Here is a 16,461-nt window from a genome sequence, read left to right as displayed (position 1 = left end):
GTAAGTATATTTACATTGTTGTGCAATGAATCTCTAGAACTTTTTCATCTTGTAAAACTGAAATTCTATACCCATTAAACTAATTTTCCCTTCTTTTCTGCCCTTTGCCTTTGACAATCACTTTTTAACTTTCTGTTTCTGTGATTTTGACTGGATACTTCATACAAGTGGAATTATGTAGTATTTGTCTTTTGTGACTGGCTTATTCACTTTGCGTAATATTCTTGAGGTTCATCCATGACAGGATTTCGTTTTTTAAAAGGTGCATAATATTTCATTATATGTATATAGTATACTTTCCTTATCTATTCATCCATCAGTGGATATTTGGGTTGCTTCTGCCTCTTGACTATTGTGTTAATGCTGCAATGAACATGGGTATGCAAATATCTCTTTGAGATCCTGCTTTGAATTCTTTGGAATATTTACCCAGAGGTGCTGGATCATATGGTAGTTTTATTTTAAATTTTTTTTTAGGAATCTTCATACTGTTTTTCCATAATGATTGCACCACTTTATATTCCCACCGAAACACACAAGAGTTCTTAATTTATATATTTGTTATTTTCATATATTCTGTTCCTTTCACATATTCTTTTCAAATATTCTGTTCTGCTCAAATATTTTTTGAAATATTAACCCAGCAGTGGGATTGTGAGATCATATGGTAGTTTTATTTTCAATTTTTTTTTAGGAATCTTCATACTGCTTTCCAAAATGGTTGCGTTATTTTATATTTCTGCCAAAAGGCACAAGGGTTCTTAATTTGTATATGTGTTCTTTTCGACTTACTTTGTTCATTCAGCGTTGTGTTTATGAGTTATATTTTTGATATTCACAATGTTAATGCACATAGTTGTCATTTGTTCATTTCCACTGTTATATAGTATTCCATTGCAGGACCGTACTACATTTCATTTATCCATTCTACTGTTAATGGACATAGGTATTGTTTCCAAATTTCTTTTTTGCTATAGGAAATTATACTACTGTAACATTCTTGTATATGTCCACTGGTGTACATGAGTTATGGTTTCTCTAGTATCTATACGTAGAATAAAACTGTTAGGTAATAAGGCATATCCATGTTTAACTTTACTAGGAAATGCCATTTTGTTCTTTAAAGAGGTTGTACAGTTTACACTCCTATTAGCAGTATGAAGGTTTGTTTTTTTTCTACATCTTTGCCAGCATTTGGTATTGTCAGACTTTAAAATTAAAAAAAAAATTCAGATGTGAAGTGGCATTTTACTGTGGTTTTAAAATGCATTTCCCTGATTGTTGCCCCTTTTCATGCTTTTTGGTAGTTTCTGCTTCCTCTTCTGTTAATGCCTGTATAAGGTGAGAATTTGTCCACTTTTTACTCTCCCTTCTGTTACTTCGTTTTCACGAATTTATGGTAGTGGCTCATACGTTAGTTTACCTGCTTTTGCCTTTGTCCCTATAGTCTGCTTTCACACACAGTGGCCAAGAATGAGCCTTAAAATAAGTAATTTACGTTCTGTCACTTCTGTATTCTAAACTCTATAGTGGCTCCTCATTTCATGCAGAGTAGAAGCCAAAGTCCTTATAGCGTCCTTAAGACAAAGTCCCTTCTGTCTTACATGATCATTCTCCAGCCTCTCTGATCTTCTTACAACCCTTGCCTACCTCACTTTCCCTACTATCCTGAGCACTTTTCACCCTGCCCTACATTTTCTTCTTTCCCTAGCTCTTCTCTTCTAACACTACGTAATTTATCTGTCCCTGTTAGTATATAGGCTCTATGAGGGCAGGGATCATTGTTTTGCTTATTGAACTATTCCCAGTGCCTGCTACATGGTGGGCACCTAATAAATATTTATTGAATTGCTTTGAATTCAGTGAATAAATATCCATTTTCTATGATGGGTAAATTTTCTTTGAAAGTCTTTTAGTTCTCTGAATAATAGGAGTTTTCTGTAAAACTAAACAATAATGGAGAGCAATTTTATGCTTGCTTTCAGTTGTACTGGAAGGTTTCATTTTCCCTTGTTGAACACTTGTTTAGATGAATTAAAGAGTGCATTTTTAAGGGCTCTAAGATTACTTTAGATTATGAGTTTTATTACAGAGTAATCACTAGGGAATTTAAAATTGAGATCAAAATCATACTCAGGAGGCTGAGGCAGGAGCATTGCTTGAGGCTAGGAGCTCAAGGCTGCATTGTGCTCTGATTGCACCACTGCCTCCAGACTGGGCAACGGAGTGAGATCCCCACATCTCTAAAGAAATTGACATAAATAAATTAAAAGTTAATGAATTGGCCGGGCACGGTGGCTTACGCCTGTAATCCCAGCACTTTGGGAGGCCGAGGCAGGTGGATCACCTGAGGTCAGGAGTTTGAGACCAGCCTGACCAACATGGTAAAACCCTGTCTCTACTAAAAATACATAAATTAGCCCAGTGTGGTGGCAGGTGCCTGTACTCTACTAGTGTAATCAGCTACTCTGGAGGCTGACACAGGAGAATCGCTTGAACCGGGAGGCAGAGGTTACAGTGAGCCAAGATTTGTGCCATTGCACACCAGCCTGGACAAGAGTGAAACTCCGTCTCAAAAAAAAAAAAAAAAAAGAAAAAGGTGGATTCTTGGCTTTCCTAAAAAAAATCAAAATCAGATATTTCTATTAGAAACTCAGATTGCGTTAGTGGTTTCATCACAGGATAACCTCATTTCTTGTTAATCACAAAGTATACGATCTTATACGTCTAAAAGTAAAAAGCTAGTCTGAGATTTCTTGATTGTGTTGTTGTAGTGAAAGAGGAAGAGTTCCAGAGTGCTGGGTAGAAATGAAGAGTAATCCCAAGGCTTTGAGGTGTCTGAATAAGCAAATGAAGTAAGGAAGGCAAAGTCCAAGAGCTGCTGTTTTTTTTTTTTTTTTTTTTAATTTTTTAAAGCATTTATTTATTTATTTATTTATTTGAGACAGAGTCTCTCTCTGTCGCCGGGCTGGAGTGCAATGGCGTGATCTCGGCTCACTGCAACCTCTGACTCCCTGGTTTAAGCGATTCTCCTACCTCAGCCTCCCGAGTAGCTGGGATTACAGGCACACGCCACCACATCCAGCTAATTTTTGTATTTTTAGTAGAGATGGGGGTTTCAGCATGTTGGCCAGGATGGTCTCGATCTCCTAACCTCGTGACCTGCCCACCTTGGCCTCCCAAAGTGTTGGGATTACAGGCGTGAGCCACCATGCCCGGCCTGTTTTTTATTTTAATGAGTTGAAATTGTGATAGACTGTAGAGAAACTTTGAGAGTTAGAGTTGTTATGTTTGATGTAGTGAGTGGAAATATTTTACTAAGGTGTTACATTCATTCAACCACTATTTGCACCAAAACACAAGGCTTGAGATACCGATAATGAGCATAACAAATGTGATCACTGTGTTCATGGAATAATATATTTGGGGAGACAGATATTAAACACAAAAATTAAGAAATATAAGATTCTTGATTTTGATAAGTGGGCCATGAAAAGCAGGATATATATCAATTGGGGTTTAGTCAGGAAAACAAAAACCACCCTAGATATTTCAAGCCATGAAGAATTTAATTCAGGCAATTACAGGCTTACAAACCTGTTAGGAAGGGCTAGACAGTAATGTAAGAGAAACTGCCCCATTCAGAAAGTCAGAAAGAACAGGAATTGTTGAAAAACTGCTGTTGCTGATTCCACTTGTCTCTTATCTTTGAAGCAGGTGGTTCACAGAAGAGTACCTGAAAGCTGTGAGTGAAACCTAATATGTCATATGCTGATGCCCATGTGCTGTCCTTTGCTGTTGAAGGAGCAGTAATGCTTCTGTTGTCTTTTTGCCTTCCGAAGCTTTTCAGATGTTTCTCAAGATGTTCTCAAGAGGTAGAAGCAAAACTGGAGCCTTGCTCTTAGGGATTTTGGAAAATGAATGTAGTTTCCAGATTTCTAGTCCCTGGGAAGAGCACAGGATGATGAAAATGGTTTTAAGTTGCGAAGAGACAATCTGGCATAATTAGCTATGAGAGAAAATAACAGGGTCATCAATTTTAGATTGGATGGTAAAAAAGGCCTCTTTAAGGAGGAAATATTGTCTGATGGATAAGATCTTTAAAAAGGCAGATCAATTTCTAACAAGAATTTTGGCTGTTTTGTGGCACAAGTGGAGGACTTAGGAGTAGGGATAATTTTTCCAGTAAGAGTCTTTCTAAAGAGGTGCCATTTGATTTGATACTTGAGTGATGAGAGGAGGCAGCCATAGGAAGATTGGGAAGAACAGAATGTATGGCTGAAAAGACAAATGCAGTTGCCCTGAGGCTTGAATAACCTTGGCATGTTGGAAGGAAAGAAAGAAGAGAGGGGTAGAATGATAGGAATGAAGCTGGAGAGTTAGGTAGGGGTCAGATCATGTAGCATCTTCAATCGTGTGGTAAGTCATTTGTATTTTATGCTATTTAATATGAGACACCATTGAGTCATGAACAAGGGTGAGAAATGAGCTAATTTTCATTTTAAAGATATGATTTTGGCTGTTCTGTAGAGAATACATTTGGAGGAAGAAGGTGGGTAAGGGTTGGGGATAAGTAGTGGAAGTAAGGAGAGCAGTTGGGAAACTTTAGCAGTACTTCAGGTAATAAGTGATAGTGGCATATAACAGTGCAAATGGCCAAAAGCAGATGTATTTTAGAATGTATTTTAGATGTGGAGTCATCAGTCTTGGTATTAATTAGATGCGGGTAATTAGGAAGTGGAAAAATCAAGGAAGCCTCCTAGGTTTTTGGCCTTAAGCAACTATGTGGATTGTGTGACATTTAGTGAAATAGGAATAACTAGGGGAGGAGCAGATAGAGCAGTATGAAATAATCAAGTATTCTGCTTTGGACTTGTTATGTTTTGTCATTGTTTAGGAGTCAGAACTTATGTTTTGTTATTGATTAGGAGTCATTGATTAGGTGGTTGGTTGAGCTGAGGGATGAGATCAGGGCTGTAATCAGATTTGGGAGGCACATTTACAGCTGTTTAGACTGGATATGATCATTTTGTAGGGGGAGAAGAATGCCCACGACGTAACTCTGGAACACTTCAACTTTTAGATGGTTTACAGAGGAGAAGCAGCCAGAAAAAGAAACAGAGAAAGAGAGACAGGTAATAGGAAAACTAGTTAAGTGTGAGGTCACAGAAGCCTAGAGAATAAAGTGTTCCCAGATGAAGGAAGTGGTCAGTTAATGTTGCTAAGAGGTGGTATTGGATGAGGACAGAAAATTCTTCTCTGTAAATTAACTATTGGCTTTGGCAAGATTGAGAATATTGGTAAAATTCATGAGAATTGTTTCAGTGGAAGGTCAGGAATAAAAGATTATCAGAATGAGTTAAAGAGAATGGGACATAGCAGTATAGACAACTCTTGTTTCAGGAATTTTGCTGTGAATGGGAGTGGGGAAATTGGGTGGTAGCTGCAAAGGAATGTAGAGTCAATTTAAAAAGATGGTTGTTGATATTAAGGCATGCTTGCATGCCAATAAGAATGATTCTGAAGAGGAAGAAACTCATAATGCAGGAGAAAGGGGAGATAATTATAAAAGTAAAATACTTGAGTAGGGATTAGGAAGTGGGATATAGAGCATAACTGGAGGGGAGGTATTGACTTGTAGATAATAACAGAGATATTTCTTTCATTTTAACCTGAAGGAATGCAGTTACTATGGTTATAGAAACAGGTAGATTGATGGCATTGGTGTTCAGAAATGAGATTATTTTTGTCTCTATAGTATGAGGCTAGGTCACTAGCTATGATTGAGGTGAGAATGGGAAATGTGAGAAGTCTGAGGAGAGAGAAGAAAGTATGAAATGGTTCATTCAGGGAACGGGAAAATGACTTTAATTAAAAATTGTAGAAGGAATGTCTGGCAATGTTGAGTGTTCATCTGAGATCTGTGGTGTTAATTTTAGTGTGAATAATTTTAGTGTGAACTTCCAGTAAGGTTATGAGATGTTTTTCTTCAGCAAAATTTAGCTGCTCAGATACAGTCATGGACTGGTAGATAGATGGCTTCAACCATAGATGGATCAGGTGGAATAACAGTGGAGAGGAGCGAGTTAAATGCATTTGCAAAGGATTGGTTTTAATTCTAGATGCTGTAATGTATGCTTGTGTAAGGATGAGGTTAGGACCTTGAGAGGGGTGATAAATAGGGAAAAGTAGTAGTATCAGTGGATGGGAGCTCCTTGTGAGGTCAAAGGATAGAGTAGTGGTATTTAATGCAAGTCTTCTGAAAGGAGAGGAAGAGGTGTTCAGAGAGTGAGATGCTAGAAACAGACATCTCAGCAGAGAGATATATATATTCATAATGACAAGATTGCAGGCTGAAGATATGAGGGTGAGTGACTTAAGTGGGATGGGGCAAGAGATCATTGGAGTGAGGCCATCCAAGGAATTAAATGTCTAGGATAATGCCTGGCTTATTTATGAGGATGTTCAAGTTGCCGAAAATGATGATAGGTATAGTGGTGAACAGGGATACCAGACCATATAAGCCAGATGGTGAAAACTGTACTGGGGAGGGAGGAGCAGATACTGTTAGGGGAGGCCATAACTGAGGATAAAGATGGTGGGATTCCAGAACTAGTATCATTGGTTGAAGTGTCTGCAATATGAGTATGTATTACATATTAAGAATACTTTGGATCATATTCACTGTAAGTGGTTCCAGAGGGTGATGGGGAGGACATGAGAACAGAGTGATTGTGGTCATGCCAGGAAAAAGGTGTACAACATTTAAATTTAAATGGACTTGTATAGTGTTGTGTTTTTTTTTTGTTGTTGTTTGTTTGTTTGTTTTGGTTTTTGTTTTTTTTTTGAGACAGAGTCTCACTCTCTTTGCCTAGGCTGGAGTGCAGTGGCACGATCATTGCCTGATGCAGCCTTGACTTCCCGGGCTCAGGTGTTTCTCCTATCCCAGCCTCCTGAGTAGCTGGGATTACAGGTGCACACCACCACTCCCAGCTAATTTTTTTGTATTTTTAGTAGAGAGAAGGTTTCACCATGTTGCCCAGGCTGGTATGGAACCCCTGGGCTCAAGCAATCCACCTGCCTCAGCCTCCTAAAGTCCTGGGATTACAGGCGTGAGCCACCATGCCCAGCCTTTGAATAGTGTTTTAGGAAGTTAATTTGAGTAGTTGGGGGAAGGGGAAATATGCTTAAATAGCTTTAGGAAACTAGCTCTCTAGGTAAGGTATGTGTTTCTCTTTGTATAATCCCATTATTGACACTCTACTGCATATAAGATTTTGTTTTTGGATGGGTGCAGTGGCTCATGCCTGTAATCTCAGCATTTTGGGAGGCTGAGTTGGGAGGATTGCTTAAGGCCAGGAGTCTGAGACCAGCTTGGACAACATAGCAAGACCTCGTCTTTACTTGTACCCCACGCCTCTCCCCCCAAATTTTTGTTTTTAAGTCTATTTTAAAATTTTGATGTAGCATAAGCAGTTCAAATAAAGGTATTTGATTTAATCTCATGTATTTTCTGCATACTTTTAAATTTACAATTGTTTTCTTTACCTTTATATTGGATTTTTTTTTTAATTGCTTGTATGGCTCACCTGTTGAGGTCCTCTTTTTGCTTAGTCGCCCCATTCTCATTCCATAATACATATTGGGAAAAGATTATAATAAATATTGGGAAAAGGTTATCTCTACACTGATACCTTTCATGTTTACATCCTTGTTTACCATACAGTCTGCTCTTGTGCCATCAAAGTGTCTAACTGAATATAAAACATAGCATTAGGAGTATCTATCTTCTATAGATGCTATCTATAGAAGCATCTTCTAGTGGAAAGATTAGGATGAGAACAAAGTAGACCATAACAAGTGTAATAGCCATACAAATAGCTAGATGATTACACTTAGTTGGCTGAATTTAATAGGCTGGGTTCTGGAGCAAACCAGAGCAGTCTGAGAATTCATTTCTATTGGCAACAACTGAAGGAATGCCAGGCAGACTTTGAAATCTTTTCTGGGTCTAACTTGGTGATAGTTGGTTTGTTTTATTCTTTGTAAGATTCTGAGTCACTATTCAGCCCATTTACTACTTGACGCTTGCTCTGCCTAGTCATCTTCAGTGATTCAGTTTTGGCTGCAAACCTATGAAGAATTATTGGTCAGAGTGAAATGACATTGAAATGTGGGGACCCAAAGTGCTATGACTTCCTCTTGTTAGAATGGGGAGGGGTGTATGAGACTCAGATAATTATAATAAATAGAGTTCTGGCCCAGATTTAACTCACAATGTGTCTCTGTTATCAGAGTCCTTTCTCTGGTTCCCAGTTTTGTAATTGGAATCAACATACATGGTAGTTGGCAGAACTCTCAACTTGGCTCCTTGACCCAATTGGGTTAAGTGCTATCCTACTGGGGGAAGATCAAGTGGAAGCCTCTAAAACTGTACCTTCCCTCACCTTGGAAGGGACAGCATTTCTTCTAGTTTGGGATTAACACATATTCTGGGTCCACATGTTTGCTTTTTCTGCACATAAGTCCAAAGCCAGCACCACCAGCTGAGGACTTACAGAGTGTTTCACCCACTAATACGGGATCTTGAGTAATGTTGTCTCTTACCAAGAGTCCCACTTTACAAGAAAGATGTGTAGCAGTGGGCCAAAGTTCATGAATCCACTGGTCTTAACTCATATTGCTCCACCTATAATCCTCTGGATTGATAGAACAGTTGTAATGGGCTCATAAAGGTACAACTGAGATGCCAGATTGGAGGTGATCCTCTACAAGGATGGGTACCATCCCTCCAGAATGCTTGGCTATCGTATGGATATTCATTATATTAGGTATCCTTAATAGGTAATAGGTACACGAGTTCAACAACCAAGGGATGGAATAGGAGTGGTCTCATTTACTATCACACCCAATCCTTACTTGAGGAATTTATGCTTTCCGTTCATATAGCTTTAGACCCTGTGGGCTTAGAGGTTCTTGTCTCCAGAAGTAGAAATGCCTTACTAGGGAACAGACACAATGAGAGTTCCATTAAATTTTAAGCCATGCCTGCTGTCTGGTCACTTTGGGCTCCTCTTGCCAAAATCACCAGGGAAGAAAAGGAGTCACCATCCTGGCAAGGGTAATTGACTCTGATCATCATCACAGTATGGACAGAGAAGAATATGTCTGGCATTCAGGGGATCCTCTGATATGTCTCATGGTGTTCCCAAGCCCATTATTTTAATAAATGTACAAATACAATAGCCATTGCCTAAAAAGGGCATGGTAACCAGAGTTTCAAACCTCTTAGATAAAAGGATCTGGATCGCTCTACTGGCAAGCTGCATACACCAGCATAAGTGCTAGCAGAGGATGAGGGGACTCTAAAGTGGGATGATGATCTGTTATGGCCAGGAAATCAACTACAGCATTGGGACTATAGTTTGTCCTGTTCTCTTGAAAGTTTCCCATGGAAACAAAATAAGTAGAATCCTTAAGAAGCTGTTTCTGGCTGGGCGCGGTGGCCCACCCCTGTAATCCCAGCACTTAGAGAGGCTGAGCAGGAGGATCATGAGGTCAGGAGATCAAGACCATCCTGGCCAACATGGTGAGACCCCGTCTCTACTAAAATACAAAAAATTAGCTGGGTGTGGTGGTGCACGTCTGTAATCCCAGCTACTCAGGAGGCTGAGGCAGGGGAATCGCTTGAACCCGGGAGGTGGAGATTGCAGTGAGCTGAGATCGCACCACTGCACTCCAGCCTGGCAACAGAGTGAGACTCCGTCTCAAAAAAAAAAAAAAAAGAAGCTGTTTCCGGCCAGAGTGAACTTACTCTAAGAAGCAAGTGGATGGTCGTTACTTTTGAAACTCTTGGCGGGGAAGTTGAGCCGCTGTGGTTGCTGTCCGCCTAGTGAAAGCGCGTGCCTTTGTTTGTGTCCCTGGCCATGGTGCTGCAGCTCTCCTGTGAGCAGGGAATCACCCTGCGTGGGAGTGCTGAAATCGTGGCCGAGTTCTTCTCATTCGTCATCAACAGCATTTTATATCAGCGTGGCATTTATCCATCTGAAACCTTTACTTGAGTGCAGAAATACGGACTCACCTTTCTTGTAACTACTGATCTTGAGCTCATAAAATACCTAAATAATGTGGTGGAACAACTAAAAGATTGGTTATACAAGTGTTACTTCAGAAACTGGTTGTAGTTATCTCAAATATTGAAAGTGGTGAGGTCCTGGAAAGATGGCAGTTTGATATTGAGTGTGACAAGACTGCAAAAGATGACAGTGCACCCAGAGGAAAGTCTCAGCTATCCAGGATGAAATCTGTTCAGTCATCAGACAGATCACAGCTACAGTGACATTTCTGCCACTGTTGGAAGTTTCTTGTTCATTTGATCTGCTGATTTACACAGACAAAGATTTGGTTGTACCTGAAAAATGGAAAGAGTCGGGACCACAGTTTATTACCAATTCTGAGGAAGTCCGCCTTTGTTCATTTACTGCTACAATCCACAAAGTAAATAGCATGGTGGCCTACAAAATTCCTGTCAATGACTGAGGATGACATAAGGAAATAATGTAATTGTAATTTTGAAACGTGGTTTTCTTGAAATGAAGTCATCTGTAGTTGATATGTTTTATTTCATTGGTTAATTTTTACATGGAGAAAACCAAAATGATACTTACTGAACTGTGTGTAATTGTTCCCTTTATTTTTTGGTACCTATTTGATTCACCATGGAGTTAACATCATGAATTTATTGCACATTATTCAAAAGGAACCAGGAGTTTTTTTTGTCAACATTGTGATGTATAGTCCTTTGAAGATAGTAACTGTAGATGGAAAAACTTGTGCTGTAAAGCTAAATGCTTTCCTAAATCAGATGTTTTGATCAAGTAGCTTGACTCAGTATAGGTAGGGAAATATTTAAGTATAAAATACAGCAAAGGAAGTCTAAATATTCAGAATCTTTGTTAAAGTCCTGAAAGTAACTAATAATCTATAAACAATGAAATATTGCTGTGTAGCTCCTTTTGACCTTCATTTCATGTATAGTTTTCCCTATTTAATCAGTTTCCAATTATTTGACTTTATGTAACTTTTGAACCTATGAAGTGATGGATATTTGTACTGCTTAATGTTCTGTGATACAGAACTGTTAAAATTTTTTTTTGTGTTTTATAAAATCAAGTTTTATGTGAGGAAATAAGTTTGTTAAAAAAAAAAAAGAAGCAATAGATTTGTGTGGTGTAATTTGCCTGTTCATATAATCCACTCATTTTTCTGTAGCATCATTTATTGATTTATAGAACCTCTTTATATAGTATGAATATCATCTTTTATGTATGATGAAAAAATTGTTTTCTAGTTTGTGGCAAGTCTTTTAATAGTATTGTGTTTCCCCTCCCACTTACAAGAAGTTTTAAATTTAAAATTGTTGTTTTTAGAGATGGGGTCTTGCTGATCTCAAACTCCTGACCTCAAGTGCTTCTTCAGCCTTGGCCCCCACAAAGTGCTGGGACTACAGATGTGAGCCACCACACCTGGCCTTAAATTTTGATAAAATGAAATTTATCAATCTCCTTTACATGGTTTAAATTTTTAAAGTTACTTTTAGGAAATTTCTGCCCTGATCTCATAATTATATTCTCCTATAATTTGATAAAAGTTTGAAGTTTTCTCTTTGATCTTTAGTCATTTGTTCATAGGGGATTTCTTTTTGTGTATAGGGTGAAAGATAGGGATCTAGTTTTTTTCTCTCCTTATCTAGAAAGCCAGTGTGTCTCAAGCATTTATTTAGTAGTCATTTCTTTCCACATTGATTTGTAATACTACCTCTTTCCTATGTTGTATTTCCATGTATGCATGGATTTTGTGTGTGTGTCATTTTTTTTTTTTTTTTTTCGAGATGGAGTCTCGCTCTGTCACCCAGGCTGGAGTGCAGTGGCGCGATCTCGGCTCACTGCAAGCTCCGCCTCCCGGGTTCACGCCATTCTCCTGCCTCAGCCTCTCCGAGTAGCTGGGACTACAGGCGCCCGCCACCACGCCCGGCTAATTTTTTTTTTATATTTTTAGTAGAGACGGGGTTTCACTGTGGTCTCGATCTTCTGACCTCGTGATCTGCCCGCCTCAGCCTCCCAAAGTGCTGGGATTACAAGCGTGAGCCACCGCGCCCGGCCATTTTTTTTTTTTTAAACAGAAGTATACTTGTTCCTTACAGTGTGCTGTTATGTTGGTGGTACATGAATCCATAGACATCTTCCTGGAATGTCAATTTTACCTAAAGAATATGAAAAAGATTGAGTAATTGAATAACTGGTAACTATTTGAGGACATTTTTCAATGAAATAAGGCTGTTTGAATTATGGAGTCAAATAGAACTTTCATGAAGTTTTAGCTTTTTAAGCTAAAACGTGATACAATTTGAAGGCATGTTGAGCTTATGGGGGACCATTTGAGGCCATTTACCCAATTTTCCAGGAAGTTCATTCTTTATCATTTAAGAATACTGTGGTAGAAAAGGGTGAGAAGGACTACCTTACATGGACTGTTTTTATTTTTTGTCAAAATGTTGTGTTTATTGTTCCATGTATACATTGTGAGTATTGGTACCTTTATTTTTTTTGTGATCTCTGCCTGGAATGTCATCCTTCTTTTGTATTTCAAGGCCAGCACATTTTTCATGGCCCAGCTCAATTCAACCTATTTCTAGAATCCTTTAACAGCTGTAATCCTTGTTACTGGCTCCTTTGAAATCGGTCTTTACTGGGTATTCCTTGTATTAGGTAATATTTCTAATGGCTAATGTTTATTGACAATGTACTATGTGTCTGGTATATTTCTAAGCATTTTACCTGTATTAACTAATGTAAATCTCATCAGCTCTGAAAGCTAGGTTTTTACCCCTATGTAGGTATTATTTTTATTTCTCACAAGGAAGGAAACAGAGGCACAGAGAGGGTTAATAATTTAAATAAGGAAAAGCAGGCAAACTGGCTTCAGAGTCTGTGCCCTTAACCACTATGCTCTGCTCCCTCTCAGTTGCTCAATAAATAATTGTCCAGGAATGAATGTACCACTTATATTAACACTTAGCAGACATAACTTTGTTCTGTTGTTTTATGGGTGTGTTCTTTCCTAACTATATAATACATCCCTGAAGGCAGGGATAAAATCTTATACTTCTTTATATTATGGCTTTATATTTCATACTTCATTAGATGGATTTACTACTTATAACAAATCCCTAGTAGATGTTTGTAGGTGATGATAATGAATTTGGTATGACCTTTAGATTTGCCATAGAGTGACATAAACCTAATCATTCATTGTCAAATGGGTCTAAGCTTTCTAATAAGACCTGTTGCTTTGAATACTCCAGAACCACAGATAAATAACACTGTGAGATCTCCTGGTTCTGAAGCTGTGGGGTTTGGCTAGACCTATAACATTCTATTCAGTTGGTAGAGAGATCCCTAGAGATTAGGTGACAGATTTCTGGCCTGCACTTAAACTATGACTTGGACAGGTCATTTTGTCTTGCTATCTGTAAAAGGAGAAAATCATATTTAGTGCAGCTTTTATTTTTAAATCATAGTCTTTATGTAGAATTTTAAGCTTTTTAGAAGCAAAGTTATGTGCCTTCAAAGTAGCATATTCTCTTACTTTGTTATAATAACACATACCATTATGTTGGTACAAATTTGAAAGAATGTATTATGACCAGCAAAGCTGTGCTCTAGCCCAGGCTAGAGTGCAGTGGCGCGATCTTGGCTCACTGCAAGCTCTGCCTCCCAGGTTCACGCCATTCTTCTGCCTCAGGCTCCCGAGTAGCTGGGACTACAGGCGCCTGCCACCACGCCCGGCTAATTTTTTGTACTTTCAGTAGAGACAGGGTTTCACCATGTTAGCCAGGATGGTCTCGATCTCCTGACCTTGTGATCCGCCCACTTTGGCCTCAACCTCCCAAAGTGCTGGGATTACAGGCATGAGCCACCACGCCCGGCCTTTAGTTTTACTTTTAAATAAAGAGCAAAATATTTACGTATTTTTTGATATAAGGTCTCACTCTGTCACCCAGGGTGTAATGCAGTGGTGCGATCACAGCTAACTGCAGCTCCAACTTCCTGGGCTCAAGCGATCCTTGCACTTCAGCCTCCCAAGTAGCTGGGACTATAGGCCACTATGCCCAGCTAATTTACTTTTATTTTTTATTTTATTTATTTATTTTGAGATGGAGTCCTGCTCTGTCGCCCAAGCTGGAGTGCAGTGACACGATCTCGGCTCACTGCAACCTCCGCCTCCTGGGTTCAAGCCATTCTCTTGCCTCAGCCTCCCTAGTAGCTGGGATTACAGGTACGTGCCACCATGCCTGGCTAATTTTTTTTTTATTATTTTTAGTAGAGGTGAGGTTTTGCCATGTTGGCCAGGCTGGTCTCAAACTCCTGACCTCAGGTGATCCACCTGCCTCTGCCTCCCAAAGTGCTGGGATTACAGGCATGAGCCACTGTGCCCAGCCACCCAGCTAACTAAAAACATTGTTTTTTTTTTTAATAGAGATGAGGGTCTTGCTATGTTGCTCAGGCTGGTCTTGAACTCCTGGACTTAAATGATCCTCCTGCTGCGGCCTTCCAAAGTGTTGGAATTATAGATGTGAGCCACTACACCAGGCTGAAAATATTTCCCCCCCCCCAAGACAGAGTCTTGCTCTGTCACCCAGGCTGGTGTGCAGTGGCGCGATCTCAGCTCACTGCAACCTCCACCTCCCAGGTTCAGGCAGGTCTCCTGCCTCAGCCTCCCGGGATTACAGTTGCCCGCCACTGTGCCTGGTTAATTTTTGTATTTTTAGTAGAGATGAGGTTTCTACATGTTGGCCAGGCTGGTCTCGAACTCCTGACTTTGTGATCCGCCCACCTCGGCTTCCCGAAGTGCTGGGATTACAGGCATGAGCCACCGTGCCAGGCAACGAAAATACTCTTTTTACAGTTAGTTTCTGGACAGTGTAAGAATTCTTTGGTCAAGTGGAAAGGACTTGATAAATGTGTAGCTATAGCTAACACTTTTTTTTTTTTTTTTTTTTTTGAGACGGAGTCTCAACTCTGTTGCCTAGGCTGGAGTACAGTGGTGTGATCTCAGCTCACTGCAACCTCTGGCTCCCAGGTTCAAGCAATTCTTGTGTCTCAGCCTCCTGAGTAGCTGGGACTACAGGTGTGTACCACCATGCCCGGCTAATTTTTGTATTTTTAGTAGAGATGGGATTTCACTATGTTGGACAGGCTGGTCTCAAATCCCTGACCTCAGGAGGCCTCGGCCTCCCAAAGTGCTGGGATTATAGGCATGATCCACCACACCCAGCCAGCTAGCACTCTGAACATTTACTATGTATCAGGAACTGATTTAAGTTCTTTTACATATAATAACTCATTTAATTAAGTTGATTGTTGGGTGGCCATTTGATTTTTTAAAAGGTTTCCATTTCCCCCTCTTTATTAGTGTAATTCAAAAATAATTGTCAATACTAATCAGAAAAATAAAAAATTACAAATATAAAATATGACTTAGGTTTTGAAACAATCTGGGGAACGGGTCTCAAACTTGTCTGATATTTTATTAATTGATTTTCCCTAGTGTTTATTAGGGATTTAAAATGATTAATTGAAAATATTAGCAAATGTTGAGCAAACATTGATACACTTTGCTTTCAAGAAAACAAAAATAAGAACATTGTATTTTTAGAACTATTTCACCTTGAGTTAAGCATTGCTTGTCATAAACCAAATACAGTTCTTGCCTTAATAGCCCCACATTCTCTGTATGGATCTTCTGGAATTTTCTGTTGTTGAGGTAGGAGATGATAGTTTATTCTCACACATCTGCTTTATATAGCTTATATAATTTAGTCTATAATTATTTGCTAGTATCAACTGTTTTTTTTTTGTTTCACTGTGTTTTTTATTTTTAATCTTGTTTTTAATTGACACAGTAATTATACATATTTACAGAGTACAGTGTGATGATTTGTTACATTTATACATTGTATAATGATCAAATCGTGGTATTTAGCATATACATCTCCTCAAACACTTATCATTTCTTTTTTTTTAAATTTTTTTTATTAATTTTTTTTTGCACACAAAAACAATAAACATTTTCTAAAAAATACATACAAACAAAAAGATGCGTATCAAACATATTAGGAAGGTTGCACATGGGAAGTCGGGGAATAGAAATGGGGGGTGGGAGTTAAAATAAATGAGAGAGGGACTTTATATGGATCAGTGATAATAACTCAATCCTCTATTTGACAAAGAAGAGGGAGAAGGAAGAGGAAGAAAAAGAAAGTGGGATAAAGGATCAGAAAGGGAGGAAAATAGAAAAAATTAGAGTATGACTCCAGGGTAGACCTGTTTTGTTGTCACTGAGTTGGTTGGTTGGTTTGTCTGTTGTATTTTTCATGTTTCGCCAAGTTGGCCAGACTGG

General features: G+C 38.9%; 1 protein-coding gene and 1 pseudogene across 7 annotated transcripts in view; both read left to right on the top strand.

Annotated features, from left to right (window-relative positions):
- MNAT1 (MNAT1 component of CDK activating kinase) overlaps positions 1–16,461 on the top strand; it is a 244,565-nt gene that overhangs the window by 35,117 nt on the left and 192,987 nt on the right. The gene's annotated exons all lie outside the window — the stretch shown is intronic.
- On the top strand, positions 7,712–11,603 carry LOC134737447 (mitotic spindle assembly checkpoint protein MAD2A-like; annotated as a pseudogene).

This window comes from Symphalangus syndactylus, chromosome 8 (assembly GCF_028878055.3).
Source record: "Symphalangus syndactylus isolate Jambi chromosome 8, NHGRI_mSymSyn1-v2.1_pri, whole genome shotgun sequence".
NCBI lineage: Eukaryota > Metazoa > Chordata > Mammalia > Primates > Hylobatidae > Symphalangus > Symphalangus syndactylus.
Note: the sequence above shows the minus strand (reverse complement) of the source record. Positions and strands in the feature narration are given on the sequence as shown.